Source organism: Equus caballus, chromosome 8 (assembly GCF_041296265.1).
Source record: "Equus caballus isolate H_3958 breed thoroughbred chromosome 8, TB-T2T, whole genome shotgun sequence".
In the NCBI taxonomy this organism is placed as follows: domain Eukaryota; kingdom Metazoa; phylum Chordata; class Mammalia; order Perissodactyla; family Equidae; genus Equus; species Equus caballus.
The window spans coordinates 96,001,105-96,019,954 of record NC_091691.1 but is presented as its reverse complement, the minus strand read 5'-3'; the positions used below and the strand labels follow the sequence as shown (position 1 = coordinate 96,019,954).

Below are 18,850 nucleotides of genomic sequence, written 5' to 3'. Positions count from 1 at the left end.
TATCTTTAAAATAAATGTTAATATTCTTACCATCAGGCCTTGTACTGCAAGGTCATTAAGAGGGATGTTCAATTAACAAGTTAAATTTTATGTGTTTTAAGGAAAAAATTAGTGAACTCTTCAAAGAAATACCAGAATAAACCCAAGGTTTTCATAATAAAAAATCTGAATATTGTCTCAATATAACTGGAGTCAATATATAAAACCGGTAATAATTTTATTGATTTAACTTGGCAATATTTTACTCAAAACTCATACACTAAGTATTTGGTGGTACTTTTACAATTTGCGCACTCTTATTTTTGCATGAATATGTAGCTTATTTCATCAAAATTAAATGCAGCATGTTATGTCAAATTTTATGAGATAAAATTTGAATGCTTGATAATGTACAATGTTCCATAAATACCAGTTGTCTATGTGTACATCTATTTTGTCATCGGATATCATAATGGCTTTACTTTTACCACTTGATAAGTCTATATCTATATTAGACTAATTCGTCTCCAATTAAATTTGCTTGACAGCTAATCTCTTCAAAACTCTTCAAGCCTACCAACTATTCTTGAATTAGGTGAATGCATTTCCATGCTCTGTATTACCTTGATAAATTGGTGTATTTGTATGCATTTTTCATTGGGAGAAAATGTTTTAACTGTGTTTTATTTTCAGAGAAGAACTATTTATACAAACATGGGGACTGTGAAAAGAAAATTCTATAGTGAATTGTGAAAAGTGGACATATTTCTAAATTCATTCCACTGCCTTTATCCAAACTTAAGAATTACAGACATTTGTTATTTCTTCGGCAAGACATCCCCGCTGCACAATGATATGTTCATTTCGTAATTTGGTTGCTGGCCACCAAGTGCTCCTTAGTTTTTAAATACATTTTGAGATTTACTGGAAACTTGAAGAAGAAATTAGTTCCTGATTAAGACTCTCCCAACTTTATTTTTACTGTCAATTTCACTTTGTTTCTATGTTGTTTTATGTCTTTGTTAGATAATTGTACATTGTGTGATATGTGAAAAAACACAATTTGGGATGAACTTTATGTTACATGTACATTGTTTTCATTATATAGACTGATTGAGAATAGTGCGTTCCTGAGTGATTTTGAACATGCTCCAGTGAAAAATGAAAATATGGACCATGGAGACACCAGCTAGAGGTTTCATGGACTAGAAGCATCTATTGTTGTGTTATGATTAAACGCAGCCAAAAGTAACGAGTAAAACTGCTAGATTGCAATAAGAAAAATCTCTTTTTTTGGCCTTTCCTATATACCCCCGATTTCTTTTTTGTTTTATATCAAAGGAAGATACCGAGTTTCAGAAGTAGTTTTTGAAATTAGGTATTTTACCATTCATACCCTTGAATAGAAATGTTTTTTGATTAAATACTTAGCGATAGGATTGAATTGCATGTCAGTACTGGATATTTGAGTTGGAAAAATATCCTTTTTATTAGACACATTGTAAAAAGCATGCATTCTTGAATACTGCTGTTAACTCTTCCATTTCTTTGTGTCACATGCTTGCTACTTGTAACTTTTTATATAAAGATATATAAAAATGTATAATAATTTCCTAACTTGAGTTAAGAGAAATGTTTTCTTCTATTAGAGTGATAAAAACTCACTCACATAAATACACACTTTATATCAACTGTTTCCACATTTTAGGCTACAGGATGTCCTTTAGTATGGAGGCTTACTTCTCCAAAATTTGATTTCTAAAATTTTATGGAATATGTTCTCCTTTTAGAATAGGAAAGTCCTTTTTAAATGCTTTAAAAAACCAGGCCAATTTATGACCCAAATTATACCATTCTGAGTTGTTCTCATACTCAGGCACACATACAATACCTGAAAGCTTACTAATTATGGTGTGTTTAATATAAATAAAGTAAAATCATATAATATGTTTAATTGCTGTTGAATTATATATACACTCTATAAAGTTTGATTTAGTGGGTGGGCACTTTTAAAATATTGAATGTGTATTCTTAGAAAATAAATTTGAAAAATCAGAATTAGCATAAATCTGCTTACCAGCATTTCCAAAACTGCTGAATTCTCTGAGGTTCTGTCCTTTAGATAGCAAAGCAGTCTGGTCTATCACAATCCAAACCTCGTAACTCCAGCAGGCTTCATGAATCCACTAGGTGAATTGCTCACATACACCTCTGTTAGGAATTCAATTTCATACACGTTACAAAAACAAATAAATGAGAAAGAAAATTTTATGATAAAAAATTAAAGAATTACCATAGCAATTCTGAATAATATATATTGAAAAAATATTAATCTACAGAAGGAATCGCTTGCATGAATTTGATAAACTGGTGAACAGAAAAAATATATTGAACATGATAAAGAAATGGTATTTTTACTGTTTTGCTGTATATTTTTATACACATTGCTTATGTTAAAATTTAGCCTTTTTTGTTTGACTTGACTGATTTATTTATTGCCATGCCTACTTTTATGCCCTTTAATTCAAAGTTAATGCATCCAGAGATTTTTTTTTGAAGTGCTAGTTATGTTTTATACTACTGTCTCTATTTAGAAATCTTCATAGGACTCCTTACACTTTGAAGGAATAATCTCAAAAAAGTATGATATTTATGTCAAGACATTTTATTTATGACAGGAAAATAAATTAGGTGAACCGCTTATTGTCCTGTAGCTGTCCACAGCCTTCCATCTCTTCCAGCTCTTCCTAAATATATAGAGTGCTTCTGATCTGCTGGTTCACTGCTTAAAAGATATTTGCACCAGAGATCCATTAATGGAGACTTTTAAAACCAAATCCAACTTCACTAAGTATAATGATAAAGACGGATTGCTTACATGTATTTAATAGACAACAGCTCCATGGGTAAACAAAAATATTTCAAATAGAAATAGGCCTCCTCAGTGGCAATACCAAAAATATGTAAAAATGGGCATTGACTCATCAGAAAAGAAGACAGTGCTGATGCTGGGGCAGGGAGCGGGAGGCATCTGTCGTCCCTGGCAGTAACTCTGGGTGCTGGATCTTGGGAACGTGGGGCTCCACTATACCTGGGAGGCCCCTGGAGGAGGCTCTTTAACAGCCAGTGTGGAAATCTATCAATATATTAAAAACTTCTATCTACTGGTTACGTCAGATCATATCACCTGACTATCAGTCTTTGATTTACGTTCACACGGGGCGATACATGTAGATAAGGAATGAGATGCTTCAAGACTTTCAAATCAAGTTATTTTAATAAATAAATATATTTTTGATAAAGTGAATTCAAATCTTACTGACACAAGTGCTTTATTAATTCCATAAGATGTTTTCCAATGGCATAATTACGGACTATGTAAGTTAATTTGAAAATAGCTCTTTTCATTTCATTTCTCTCTGTTTGAATTCACTTTCCAAGTCTGGGAGACGTATCATGATTATGGGCAACACCTATGAAATCTGAATTAAATTTTTTACTTCTGTCCAAGTGCAGTTTACCCGCCAAATTCAAGGTCGGTGTGGCGATTTGGAAATAGGAGTTTTTGTACCTGATTTTATATACATGCCATTTTACACATCATATTACAAAATAGACATATATAATGTTTGATTTGACATAATTAACTTCCACTTGATTAGATAATTAAAATGTGGCTATAAATCTAATTGGAGATCAATGTCTTTGGGCTTTTAAAGGAGGATAATCCACATTGTAGAGATGCTGGTTTTTCTGTTTCACATTATTTTTTTCTGTGAAAATGATTTCACTGAGTCTAACCGACTCCATAAGCTGTTATTCCCGATATTTAATAAAGTTAGGTCTTCGACATTACTTGATTATTCACTTAAGCTATTGCATCAACTTTTTCTACACTTGTCCCTTAAGAATTTGGGTTTTCCTCTAATTTGATAGCTTTTTAAAAAAATTCCTTAAATGGATTTTCCTTGACCTCAGAATATCATAATAAATTGCAAAATATGATACTGGTTCCTGTTACCTTAATCAAAATAATGGCAAATAATTTATTGATGTTTTGTTGATAGAATAAATAATAGCATTTTATCTTATTATGAAGTTTGTATATTTCAATGACGAAAATGAGTCCTGTCAGTTTCCAACTCTGGAGGCAGATTAAATAAAATCTTTAAAATCCTCTGGATCCTAAATGCATCTGATCTGAAGAGTGAGTTTCAGTTCTGTCCAACTTCATTGAAGCGAGTTACTTTCTATATCATGTCGACCTATGAATTCTTTCCTCCCTGTGCTCACTTCTATTATTACAGAGGGTCAGCCAAGAAATTGTTAAATATACAAAAGAATAAAATAAATAGGACTTGAAATAATTATTAATCTCATCCATTTAATTCATATTTCCCATTTCTCTCATAAAGATTGAATAAATTAGCAAAATAAAGTATAATGTTAAATCACCAGACATGTTTTTATAAATAATCCTGTTCAGTAAGTATGATGCCCTTTGTTAATGTAGAATTATCCTGATTAATTTTATTAATGAATCTTTTAAAATTGTACTGCAAATTTCTTTAACTGAATTATACCATTCAAGTAAATCCAACAGTATAATAAAAATAACAAATATTGGGGCCGGCCCCATGGCCGAGTGGTTAAGTTCACGTGCTCCGTCAGAGGCCCAGGGTTTCGCTGGTTTGGATCCTGGCTATGGACATGGCACCACTCATCAGGCCATGCTGAGGTGGCGACCCACATGCCACAACTAGAAGGACCCGCAACTAAAGCATACAACTATGTACTGAGGGGATTTGCGGCGAAAAAGAAGGACAAAAAAAATTGGCAACAGTTGTTAGCGCAGGTGCCAATCTTTAAAAAAATAAAATAAATAAAATAGTAAATATAGGCAACCGATGTCAGGTGTCGCTCATAACATCTCATCATTTTTTATTGTGGCTTCTGGTTCTGTACTTCCTTGTGTGTGACTAAAGAAGTAAATGTCCCCTTAATTTGCCTTTAATTCCTCAGAAGTAGGAATAGTAAACTCAACCTGGTTCAGACTTCTGGCATTTACTAGGGCTGATTTCCAGAAGGTTTTTATTCCTGAACCAATATGATCATACAGTTAAACCACCTTTTTATATCCATGATAATTGTACCGATAATGTTGACGAACATGTTCTTGTTTCTCCCCAACATCTACCACCTCTCTGGACTTTGAGTCAAGTCACTTTACAGTGCTTCATTCTTTGAAAAATTATGAAGTTTTTTGCCCTCCTCTTAGTAGTCACAGATATAAACACAAAATGTAAATGTGACCTGAAAACATGATGTGTAAATTATTCAAAAGAAAACATTCTTATTATATCACCTTATAACATTTGTACTCTTTGTTCACTTTCCCATGAGTTAAGTTTAATAGCAGCATAGCCAGCCTTTTTTGAGCCTGTTCAATCTCTATATATAACAGGCTTCTTCCTAAGTGCTTTGGGGATGAAAAAGAAAAGGCAGCAGTCCAGTGGGGAGCTTAATCCTGGATCCTCGCAGAAGGAAGGGCGCTTAGAAGGCCCTAAATAAGGAATATAAAGTCCAAAATTATTTGCTAAGCTTTCCATCTTGAAAAGCTAATTAGTTACCTCCTTCACAAACTTGTATGGAAGATAAAATATATTCAACTTTCAATAGAGTATAATACAGATGATGTTTTATAATAAAGAAGTTAGAAGCAGAAATATGTGGATAAAAATATATTCTCAAGTAGCTCAAGAGAGGCTTAATGAACACTTACCCTTCTAAGCAGGTCTGGAAGTTTGGAGACCATTGTCAAATAGTGTCTCAGGGAAGCATTGCACCCTGAGAACCTGGAGCAGGGGCAGTCTCGGAAGACCATGTATTTGAGTTGGCTGGAGCACAGGAGTAGACAAAAGGAGTGATAGTAAATGTAGTTGGAAGAATAGGTTGGCAGTTACATCATGATTTCTGAGTGCATGTAATGCCATCCAAAAGAGTTCACACTTTATTCAAAGGAGCGTATTTTCATGTCTCTTAGCAGAGTATGGCTCAAAAATTATACTTTAGTAGAATCCTCTGACAGCAGTGTGTTTGCTAAATTGAATGAGACTGGAATAAATAAAAGAAATCAATACAATACAGAAAAAAGACATTAAGAAAGAATAACTGATGGGTTGTTAGATATCCAGAAATATCTGTCTTGCTTTTCTATTTATTTTCTATCATGTTTTATTATTTCAAGATTATGGTTGGCTAACTAGTGAACATGTTGAGTGCTACACACTCAACACCATTCTGAGTGTTTTACATGTAAATAATTCCTTAGTCATCTTAGCAATTCTGTGGCTAATAATAATAATACTAGTTGTTATGGCTGTTGTTGTTGTTATTCCATTGTACACATGAGGAAACGGAAGAGAGTTTTATTAGCTTTTCTAAGACTGCACAATAGGGTGTGACAAATCTTGCTCTGAACCCGAGCCGATTAACCCCAGAGTCAGCCAGCAGCCTCACTGACGTGCAGTACAACCCTTGACTACGCAACATAGTGTGTTTCACTGAAAGAAGCTGATACTTGCTCATAGTAACCCCATGGTTTTGTGTTTCTCATCTGTAAAAATATGTATTATAGCAACTTCTCTCCACCCTATGGCATTTGAGGATCAAATGACAATGCATTGGAAGATATTTTTTATACCCTATAATACATTATAAATAAACAATTTTTCCTAAGTCCTGTGTAAACTTCATTTTATAATTGATAGGGAGCAAACACATCGTCTACAAAGAGCAGTAATGAAGAATAACTTCCAGCCTTCTCTTGTCCACAGTGAAATGTATGACTTCCAGAACCTACTAATTCTTGTTTCAAATGAATGACATTTTCACCAATGCTTATTTTATTTCATCATCTTATTGAACAACGTTGAACTCCAATGCTCCTGGGTGACCCCAAAAGCCCTAGCCATCAGGTGTACACAGAAATACCAACACTGGAAAGAAAGTCCTGTTTTTCAATCCCAGACAATTGTTTGGTACAAATTCACATGATGTCATAATATTGGATAAGCAAGTATGTCTATAGTTATCCAGATAACCGTAATCTCAGAACTGTAAGTATGACGTAAAAATGTGGTGCAATGCAGTAAAAAAGAGCTGTTCAACAAGACAAATTCAAATTTAATTTCACTTGATACTGCTTATGTGCTCTTAAAATAGTTGTTTGGCTCCTGTGAGCTTCACTTTCTTTATCTGTAGAATAGAGAGCCTATACCTGATGAAGAAAGTTGTGTGACAGTGAGAGACTGTGTCCATAAACAAACAGCAAGAAATCAGTGATGCCAACCTGGGGGCTCTAATTTTTACATTTGTATTTTACCAGTTTTTGCTTCGGAGAGGGAATAGTGTCTCCTATATGCCATGCTTTTATATCTGTGAACCAGGCATTGCTGACAAAAGTGGAGCACGCCATCTCTGTGATCCCCATGGGTCTAGACAACCCAGGAAAAGACCTCACCTTTCATAGGCACGAGTCAGCTGACATCAGTGTATGAGGGATTATTACCACAGGACCAAATGGAAGGAATGTAGGTGTTAGGTGTGGAAGAATAGGGGTCAGACACTAACTATTAGATCTTAATGGGCCACCATTTGGCATCAATGAGAGCGATACTGGAAGAGGCACCAACACAGATATGCTATTAATAATGTGTCAGTGAGAATTGCTAATCTCTAGAACCTAAGTGTTTGAAGACAGTTTGGGTATCCGAATGACCAATTTCCGTATCCTTCAAAATAACTAAATGCAGAGTCAATACGGGTCTGTTAAATGAGGAAATGAGCAGAAGAATTTTATTTAAACAAGTAAATAAATTCCTTTATTTGTCACAGAAGCACTGTCCTGACCTGACACCTGGCTTATATGTATTAGTCCTTCCTTCTAGAAACTACAGAACTAAGCCAGATTCTAAAGTAAGCCTGAATAAGTACCATTTAACAATCATTGTTATGGGAACATTATCTTTCTCATTTTTTTAAAAAAAATTAATTCTCAGGTTGTATTTTCAAAATAAACACGCACAAAATATTAAGTTTAAAGCACAAATGCTTAGAATAACATTTAAATAGAATTACTTGAAGTAAATATCAATTTAGTGTACTTAGGAACTATCGATCCTTCCAGAGTTTTAGCTTTTCTCATTTGCTAACTTTATGAATAAAAGTGTCGTTTTTAAATATCACTCTAAAAAGCAGCTTTTCCAAGTAGATCACTATTGTTAAGATGCATCCTATGAACACATTTCATATAATATACTTACCCAATTTTCTGAAAGGATAGTCTTTATGTGTTAAAAAGATGAATTAATTCTTATTAATTGATAATATTAAATTGTTGATAGGAAAATAGTCATATAATATTAAAATGTTTTATAAAATGTTAATGAACTTGGGGGAGAACACTTTCTCTCTCTACTCCTTTGCTCTAGCAGAGCTTTTCCTCCCAACTATTTGGATACTTTCATAAAATCTACAGCTATGTTCTGACTACATGCTTCTCCTTTGGTCACTTGTAAATAAGCATCATTTTTTTAAGGACTGTGTGAGTTGGTAAGATATTGTATCTCACTTTCTAATCGATTGTGCTCTGAATTACTATGGCTGGGACTCTGCAAACTAATCATTTCCTTTGCCAGCTGATCCCTCTTCAGATTTCCTAACAGAGGGGAGTAGAGGAAGACGGAAAGACAGAGGGGACATAAAGGACTTGCTTTTTCGTTCGCTTCCTGTTCTTGTCAGCATCATCCAAGAAAGGGCACTTGGATTCAAGTAGCCTGCAGCTTCCTTTAGCACTTGGAGACCAAGCCTCCTACCACCCCTCAGAGGTATCTGCACCAGCCAGCTGTGTCCTCCTTGAAGCTCCCAGATTTGCCACTAATGGACAATTTCTAGGTTCTAGATTCTGAAAACCCCAATTTATTCCAAGTTTTTCCTGAGTCCCAAGGCTGGTCAGGCTCTGTAAAGAAGCTGATTATCTACATGCTGCCTCCTAATTCCCTTTTGGTTTGTCAGCCTTCCAACCCGTGTAACAGACTCCCTTTATCATGGTCCCTCTGTTGACGGATCGAGTCTGTTTTCTGTTTTACTGACCAGAAGATTATGATGGACTTTAACTGGAATTTTTTTCCTCATTAAGAGCATTTTAAAATTCCTCCCTGAGACTCTTGCTTAACTTCTGACACCTTTGCCTAATTAAGTTTCACACTAGAAAGAAATATTTGGCTAAATTATTTCTTGAATATTAGTTCTATAGCATGAGACATTAAATTTTGTGTGACTATGATACATACCTTTAGTGAGCAGGTGTTCATTTTGTGGGGTGGGTATTTCTCAATTCTCATGAGGATTTAAAAGGGGGGAATATCATTTATATTGAAATGAAAAAGCATCGTGGATCCTCTTTCCAATTTACGTTCCTGACCTAGCCAGCTCTAGGCAACTTCATAATTCATTTATGAGGACCACAATTAATTCTTGCATGTCTCTAAGTTTTACTTTATTCTCTAGAAATAAAGTTCTTTTCAAATGGTTGACCAGTATGAGCCTGCTGATGCCTTCAGGAGAGCCTAGGCACCCCGACCCGGCCTATTAGAAGTTTCAGAGCATTTCCTAGGAGGGTTAATGACTTAAATTCTGCCTAATCAGCCACAGAGCTTGGAAAGTTAAATTTTTATAACTTTAATTTTACAGGGAATGACTTCAGATCTAATCACTGGTGAAAAGAACTTTAATACCTCTAAAGTCAACCATCATCAAACTTTTATCTCAAGGGAACAGGGAGACAACTAAATGAGGCTGACAGGTGAACTGAGTGATTTTGACTCAGTCTGTGTTCTGTTTAAATTGTAACTCCCTCCAGTTTTTGATTTTACAGGGGGAAAGATCTGGGCTTTTTTGCCTTAATCAGATGAAAGCTTAGCTTGTTAAGATAGAATCGTTTCATACAAAAAAATATTCTTGACACTACTTAAATTTGGACTTTTACCAGAACATTCACATGTATATTCCTGTTTTCCTAGTAAATCTAACAAATTTTGCCATTTCTGAAGGGACGAAAAGAAGAATGGGCTTCATTTCAAAACAGAGATAACCTGTGAGACAGTAGCTCTGCATTGAAGTATTAAAAATAAGTAACCATTGTTGAATGTTCAGTTTTTGTTAAGACACTGTTCTTAGTATTTTACGGGTATTTACCCAGTTAACCCTCATGACAATCTTATAAGGTAATTATTATTAGCTTTATTTTACAGGTGAGAAAATGAGACCCAAAGATATTAAATAACATTCCCAAGATCATGTAACTAATCAACTGTAAGCCCTGGGCGTAAACTTCGCAAGTTTGGGTACAGGATCTATAGACTTAACCAAGCATCATACTGCTTCTAGTTGATTACCCACTTATTAAAATTAATAAATGGGAAGGAAAGTCTTAGCCACTGATTGGAAACCCACGCTTCCTAAACTACTGAGCACACAGGGAGACAGAGGAGAGAGACAAGGAACAAAAGATAGTCAATTCTCCTTGAAAACATGCTTTAGGAATTCCTGCTGGGAATTATTGGAGAAAAATAATGGAGAATCTTTGTCTATGGAACGATTTTAGCATGATGTACCTAGTCTGTATAGGTTGCTTATGGTAAATAAATTTAGAAGTCATGGATTTATGGTATAAGGCCTATTTAAAACTATTAGAGTCAGCATGTGAATAAGTAATAAATGACAATGTTTCATCACTGAAATATCTCTCTTTGTATAAGTAATGCCCGACACACACCACTTAGAGAGCTCCTAGATTTAAACTGTTAGGGTGAGGGGAAGCGGTGGGGGCAGGGTTGCTACTGCAGCTATAAAGGACCTGGAGAGTTGGGAAAAATCGTATGTCATGTTATGAATGTGCCTTGATTAAAAAAATGAGGCATATTAGGGGAATAGAGAGTGATGAGATACAGAATTGATATTTTATGTGGAAAAGAGCAGCATCTCTGATAGTGTGATGTTTGACCAGAAGTTTAATGAAGGAAAGTACTGAGACATGTGTTTTATCTCAGGGAAGGATTTCCTGGCAAAAGGAGTCTGCCTGATGTGTTTGAGAAGACAGAGTGGTAGGAATGGACTGAGAGAGTGATAGCTGTAGGAGATAAAGGGAGAAGTAGATGGGGAGGAGATGTGGTCGGGATGATCAAGCAGTGCTAAAAAAATAAAATTTATTCTGATGGAAATGGTAAGCCACTGAAGGGTTTTAATAGGGCGGTGACGGTATGGCTGTGCTTCACCTGGTTTTCCCTGTCTGCTGTGGTTGGGATCAGTCTATAAAGGAGAGAGAGTGACATCAGTGAGAACAACGAGAGGGATAATAGTGCAGCTGAGAGATGAAGGAAGTGTGGCACACCTGTCAGGGGCAGTCAGAAAAATCCAAGCCACTCTAAATATCAGGGCAGTAGAAAGATATCTAGGAATTCAGGGCTTAAATAAGCTTTGAAAACCTAAAGGAGCAAAGGTCCAGAGAAGCTTTGAGAAGGATCAGGCTGAAGTAGGTCTGATGCCTAGAAGATTCTGCAATTCTCAAGATTCTCTGGAAAACTCCACAGAACTATTTGAGTCTACAGAAACGGAGTGGGGAGGGTAGTTCTGAAGAACATGCCTACACATATGTGAATGTCATATGTGCCCATGCTTCTGGCTGTATGTGCCTGTAGAGAACAATGCCCTCTCCACCTCTTCCGTCTGCCAAATCTTACATGAGTGCTTATCACTGACAAATTCTATCCCTAATTTATATTTTCTACAATTCCCTAAATCAGAATCGTTACTTGTTTGTAGCATTGCTTTCAGTGTAATCTTTTTATATGTCATTCATTTCTCAATGGCTTGGTAGAGAGGGAAGCTAAATATATGGTCATAGTCTATCCTCTGGAAGTAGAAGTCTACCCCAATGTACCTAACTAATTAAATAATTAAATTGTTTATTTTTGTATCTTTCTTTCCTACTAGTGTACCAGCTTCTTGAGGGAAGTAGAAATCCTTTTCATTTTTGTATCCCCAGAATATAGAGTCTTTCCTGAAATATATTGGATGCATGATAAACAATTTTTGGTTGAATGAAAAACCTTTCCATAATAAGAAGATTCATCATAGGGCAAATTAAATGCTAATATGCTAAGAGAATCACAATGAGCAAGTAGAAAGGCATATAGTAAAGTGATCTACACTGAGAGAAATGATCCACGTAAAATTATGATTCGAATTTGGGAGAGTTTGTGGAGGAAGTCCTGGACATTACGGGCAGGACATGAAGAGCAGAAAAATAGCAGAAAAAGCAGCAGGAATTTTTTGTAAAAATGTGTGCAGAGCACAGCCAGGCTTAAAACAGCTACAAAACATTTTCAATAGACCATTTTATTTTTTCTATTAGTATTTTTTTTTAATCAGGGGAATCTTTCAAATATTCATGATAGACTTGGGAAAAAAATGATTCAAGATATATAGGCTCCTCAAGGCTTACCAAGTATAATTGAATTGATATGCTTGTTTTTTTTTCAGATACCATTACATTTCTTGCTGCAATATGTTATAGATAGACAGCTCAATCTTCTTGTCAAGTTTTGAAAGGATATATCTAAAGACTATAAAATATTTTGGAAATTGTACTTATTAAAACACAACAGTGCAAACACAACAAAACCCTTTTCGAACTGGGTTTGATGCCATTGTTCTCCATGGAGCAGTCTCAGTTTACCTCATGGTCCCAGGCAGGTGAGAGCACAGCAGCAGCTGGAGTCACAGCAAAGGCAGACAACACACACATCTGTTAGAAGGGTCTGGTTTTTCAACAATGGACACCTAGTTCTCTCATGTCTCAGAGTAAGTGTCCATCGTGAAAATGACACGTTTCTACAAAATAAAATCAGGTTGACTATAACGAAGATTCTTGGACACATGTTGTTTTGCTTAATTGTATCCTCGTTGTAATTCTGAAGGAAGATATTATGACATTCTCAATTTTACAGGTAAGTAAACTGAGTCTTAAAGGAGTCAACTGATTTATCCAATTCCCAGAGCCAATAAATGGAGGGACTCCCAGGCTTTAATCTAGGTTTCCCGATGACAAACTCATTTCCTGCCAAAAGGATGACTTCACATATTGAACCCCTGAGATGTGCTAATACTGATAATACACACTATCTAATTCAGTCCTCATAACCACATTATCAGGTTGGTATAAATAATCTCATGCTTTTCCTGAGGGAACTGATGTTCAGTGACTTTAAATGACTAATTTAATTAGGATTTAAAACCATTTGGAGGGTAAAAAACCAACAATGATAATATGCAAGCATCCTCATCTCTATAAAAACTATTTTTCTCATCAACAGTGAGTTATTTATTTGGTTTCTCTTTATGGGAATTTTGTTGGATTGTCTGTTTTTAATGAAGCACCACCAACACTCTTTACCAGGACCGGAAACTAGGTTTTGTGGTGTTCCTTCCCTCTCTGGCTCTGGGTTAGAGTTTGTCAATGAAGGGCACTCAGACAGGATTTGGAAGGAGGAATGGAGTGGAAGTCATTCTTCTCAGGAAGTCACGGCGGGCGGATGCAGCAGCTTCGTGGCCGCCTCCACTCACAGTTCTCCACTGTGGTGACCGGACGTGGAGACTCCAAGCACCTCAGTGAGCTGTGGCTTTTTTCCAGTCCCCATGCTCCAGTCTTAAGTCCTTCTGGACGGCTTCTCCAATCCTTCAGCTGCTGCCTTCCAGACTTTTCTCTCCATGGAATCTCCAAGTCTTATATTAAATTCCTTATTCTTGTAATGCTATTCTGCTTTCCTGACTAAGCACAGAATAATACAGTGGAAGATATCCCATGGCCTCTTCCAGATTGTGGTGTTGCCATCATAGGGGCAGTGATTCTTTCCTGAAAGAAAAAGAGTTGTCCTTGGTGGAACACACTTGAAATTTTAAAAAATTAAATATATCGCAATGTTTCCTTAATTCTACCTGGTTGATTGTGGGGGAAAAAAAGATAGAAGGCATCAGAGAAATAATCAACATGTACCAAGAAGCCTGTGGAAATGATAAGGTGAATGCATGACCCTAATTGCTTTTACAGGCCAAGTGGTGCTGTCGAGAGAAGAGTAATGATGTGTGTTGGCTTTGACATGAGGTGGATCACACACGCATGTGCAAAAGGATTTTGAGATCATAAAAACAGAAATAGTAACAGTAGTCTTATTATAGTAATAGTAAGTAGTCTTACTATCTAGGAATGAGACTAAGGATTTCATGTGCTATTGATATGCATAATGATATTAGTATATTATATATTGACTATATTTTAAAAGTTTGTACTCTAGAAAATGTATTTCACTTTTTATTATTAATATGGCTACCATTTATTGAGTGTATACAAAGTTTGAGCCAATCAAGTTTATAAGAAATATAATTTCTTATATATAAAAATATATAATATTTTTTGTGATAGGTAATGTAGGGCAAGATTAAGAAAACAACATTTTCAGGTAAGCATATATTTTAAAAGCCTGGAGTTTTTGATCATAGATCATAAGATAAGATCTAACTATGCAGCAAGTGGCAGCATATTAAATTATATACGGTGGAAAAAAACAACTTGTGTGAACAGTATACAAACCTAAACATATAAAATGATAGGACTGTTACTGATGCAGTCATAAAGATTAATGCAGAAGAAGTCCTTTGAAAACAAGTCCTGCTATTAAGTGCTCGATGCAATTACCATTATGAGATCTAGCCCCATCCATCAGTAGCCAGTAAATCAAGATTAACAGCCTGCTCTCTGTTACAGGTGTTACTCACTTCTATTCTCTCTGTGTCTCTGAGGGATATGGATAAAGAATCTTTGTTCATGGGACTGCTGTGAATTTGCTATTGAATGGCATTACTATCGATGTATCTACAAATATTTTATTTGACTTTCAATAATTTGATCAAAACAGTTACATGCCATGCTGCCAATCTGTGAATAACACAGATTTTAGACAATGTTTTGTGAACATGAGTGAATACTGATTTGTGAATTCAAAATCTAATTTATTAAGCATAATACATGCTCCAAGAACAGCATGAAAAAGAACTAGATCTATAATATGGTAAATGTGTAGTGAACTTTTCCCGCACTGTGTCACAGAGAACATGTCTGAGGCCTATGACAATCGAGACTATCACTTACAATGACAACAAAGTACCTAATTTCTGCCTCTTTTGCTTGAAATGCTGAAGCTCTTACACCATCACAAGGAGTGGGGACGAACTGCACAGATGCCCAGGAGGAAACCTACCTGGTGGTGTTTGCCTCCGTGTATGTTCAACAAGGTTATGCCAAGTTTTAATGTATAAACCCAGAGAATAAAACAATTGTCTCAAAAAAGTTGTTGTTGTGTTCTTGGGAGACTCTATCTTGGTTACTTAATTTTATAATTTAAAGCTTCTATAATATCCACTTTTCCTGCTTATCGTGTTATTTAACCTTCATTTTGGCTAAGACACTATCTGTCTCTGCTCTCCAGTCACTCTCAGTACCCCGTTGCGTGTATTCCTGTTGGGTGGTTCTCACTCCTGCATTCCTCAGTCCACCGCCCTACTGAGCTAAACATTAGTCCAATGAGCCAGCAATTAGGATAGAAAATAGCCATCCTGCTAGACCGAAAACTCCATAGAGGGCAGGCACCATGCATTTTACCTTTTTTTTTCTTTCATTATTGTTTTAAAGATTGGCACCCGAACTAACATCTGTTTGCAACCTTCTTGCTTTTTCCTTCTTCTCTCTAAAGCCCCCCGGTACATAGTTGTACATTCTAGTTGTAGGTCCTCCTGGCTCTGCTGTGTGGGACGCCAGCTCAGCATGGCTTGATGAGTGGTGCTATGTACACGCCCAGGATCCGAAATGGCAAAACCCTGGGCTGCCGAAGCAGAGTGCGCAAACTTAACTACTTGGCCACAGGGCTGGCCCCGCTTTATACCTTTTAATTCTGGCTCCATATACTGTGTCTAATATAGCTCCAGGAATACAGCAGGCTTTCAGTGTGTATTTGGTAATGAATATATAGGTGATTTAGAGAAAATACGCTTAAAAATAATAATTTATGTTCAGTTTCTTTTTTTTTGTTTTTCATGTCGAGAGATCAGCATGCATTTTGAATATTCTAGGAAGACTTCAAGATATTTAACTTTAGTCTGTGGTTTCCAACACCAGTGCATTTTTATTGTATAGTTGTGAGCTTGGCAGCAGTAAGATGTGACCCCTGGATTCAAAGGCTCATACGTACAAACATTTATTTCTCACTCTCCTTACATGTCAGGGGCTCCAACAGCTCTGCTCCCCATGTTTCTTATTACAGAAGCTAGTCTGAAGGAGAAGACCTTATTGACGACATGCTATTCCCATCGGGGAGGAAAAAACAAGAGTTAGAGGAAACTCAAGTGATATTTCTGAAGCTTCTGCTTAGTCTCGGCTTACGCCACATTTGCCAAACCTGTAACATGGCCGAACCCAGAATCAGTGGGGAGGGGTGTAAAATTGTCTCATAAAGAAAGGGGAAGCAAACAGTTAGAGACAATAATACAATCCAGCTCACCTCTCCATAAAATTGATCCTGTAAAGGAGGTATCTTTCAGAAAGGTACTTCCATTTTAAGTATGACATTCAGGGACCAGAATTTGTTAATTACAATGGTAGAAATCCGAAAGGTCTTTGGCATCCAACACATTTAATTTGAGCCCTACAATTAAAATATCTGTGATCTTTCTAAGATTCATGGTTACCTGCCCTCCTTAAATCTTAGCGTCAGTATATGCAAAAAATTGAGCTAAAATACCCACCTTAGAAAGTTTTTGTGGAAATGGTATGATAACATGTAAAAAAGTACCAAGCACAGCTCCAGACTTAGAGAAGCTCTTGCTCTGTCTCTTTCTTCCTCCCGCTCCTTTCTCTTGAATATCTTTATGCTGGAATGAACACTTAGTTTCATCGCTTTGCACGGTAACTTTTGACTCTGTGAAATCTTTCTCCTATCATTTTAACACCTTAGCTAACTTATCACCAACTGGCATTGATATTGAAAGCTGGGATTTGTTCTCCACCTCCAGGTCCTGGGGCTTCAGCTGCTTTCTCTGTCTTCCTTCAGGCAATCTATTCTTCCAACCTACAATATTAGAAACAAATAAAGGAGTGGTTTTGTTTTTCCTTTTTAACTCTAGAGATCAGCTAGGCGTCTGTCATTCCTTCAGTGTTTCCCTATATCCTCCTTCATAAGAAAAGTATTGAGAAACTTATATAAGAGTGTAATTACCAGCAGCAAGAAATTCAACTTTTCAATTTCCTTCTTGAAGAAAAATCTCCCCTCTCTTCCACCCACAGTCTTTCAAAGCATCTCAGAATAAAGTGTCTGTGTGTGCCATCTTCCAACCTGAAATAATTTGACAGATTGCTTCTGAAACGAATCTAAACTAAAATCAAAATATGAAACTTAAATTAACAAATAGAACTAACGCTGTATACATAGGCTTTACCTAGCTTCGTGACAATTTGACGGTTAGCTGTGCTGGTTCTCAGGCTTTTTGTAGAAATCAAGAGTGTTTATTAGTTTGACTTTTGACTAGCAACAACAAAAAATAAATTTTATGGTAAATATTTGAAGTGTTATAATGTATGCATAATGATATATGTAGCTATTGTACTTTATAATAAAGTTTTGCCATAAAGTAATTTAATTATGCTCATGTAAAAGCCTTCTCATTTTTATGTTTCAAAAAATATATGTTTATTTAATTCTTCAATCATGGCTTCACACATTAAAGTAACATTTATAAAGTGTAGGATCTGTGCCAGACATTTATATTGAGATCCAGAAATGTAAATATGAACATTCATGTTCTCAAGAGAAAGACAAATGAATATTTAATTATAGTACCATAGATTCAACCATACAGAAATATAAATACATAATATAATTTAAATTGAGTATTGTGAATTTAATTATAGTACCATAGATTCAACCATACAGAAATATAAATACATAATATAATTTAAATTGAGTATTGTGAAAGCAGCTAATTCCCTAAGAAAACTAGAAAGATATATTCTAATATGCCTGACACCGGTCTGATTGTTTTACATATGTTTTATATATGTTGTCTTCTTATGATCACACAATGACAATCATCTTCTCTGGCAGAGGTAACATTCAAATGCAGTTTGCCTGGCTGCAAAACCTGTGCCACTTAAATGACTCTTAAGCTGGGAGTCAAAGGAAAATTAGGAGTTTTCCTGGTGACGAGGCTTGTTAAGTGCCCTCCAAGGAAGGGGACTGTTGCTGGAGTTTGTAAAAGGGAACAGTATGTTCTAGGTGCTCTGCCTGGGAGGTGAGACCAGGCAGTAAGTAGGTTGAGGCCAGGTTGTCTAATTTTCATTGTGATGGTCTTGCTCAGGTTACCTTTCTGTAAATCACTATATCCACTCACCATTCACTCTTGCAATTCAAACTTTTCTGGACAACATACTGGATGTGCAGGGACAATCATGAACAAAAAGGGAATGGTTCTCTGACTTTGAGAGCCTTATAGTCACTAGCAGAGGAGAAGAAAGTCATCAAATAGTCTCACAAACCAATGCAAGATCATGGGGAGGACAAGCTCTCATTCTTGGAAGGTTGGTGTGAGAGAAACTACCCTGAGACCAGAAAGTAGAAACCTAATTAGTCTGAACCAGTTGTATGTCAGTGATGCTCTCGGAAATTTCTGAAATTTCTGTGACTTTTGCTGGGCAGGGTTTTCT

General features: G+C 36.0%; 1 protein-coding gene across 19 annotated transcripts in view; it reads left to right on the top strand.

Annotated features, from left to right (window-relative positions):
- The window catches only part of NETO1 (neuropilin and tolloid like 1), a 104,306-nt gene extending 102,710 nt beyond the window's left edge, over positions 1 to 1,596 (top strand). For 9 of the 19 annotated variants that reach the window (XR_011441614.1, XR_011441612.1, XR_011441617.1 and 6 more), the window contains one exon: positions 673 to 1,596. The gene's annotated coding sequence lies outside the window, so the exon portion shown is untranslated. Of the gene's footprint in view, positions 1 to 527 lie in introns of all 19 variants that reach the window. The other 10 variants (XR_011441615.1, XM_070275853.1, XM_070275848.1 and 7 more) reach the window with 2 other exon arrangements.
- The last annotated feature ends 17,254 nt before the right edge of the window (positions 1,597 to 18,850 follow it).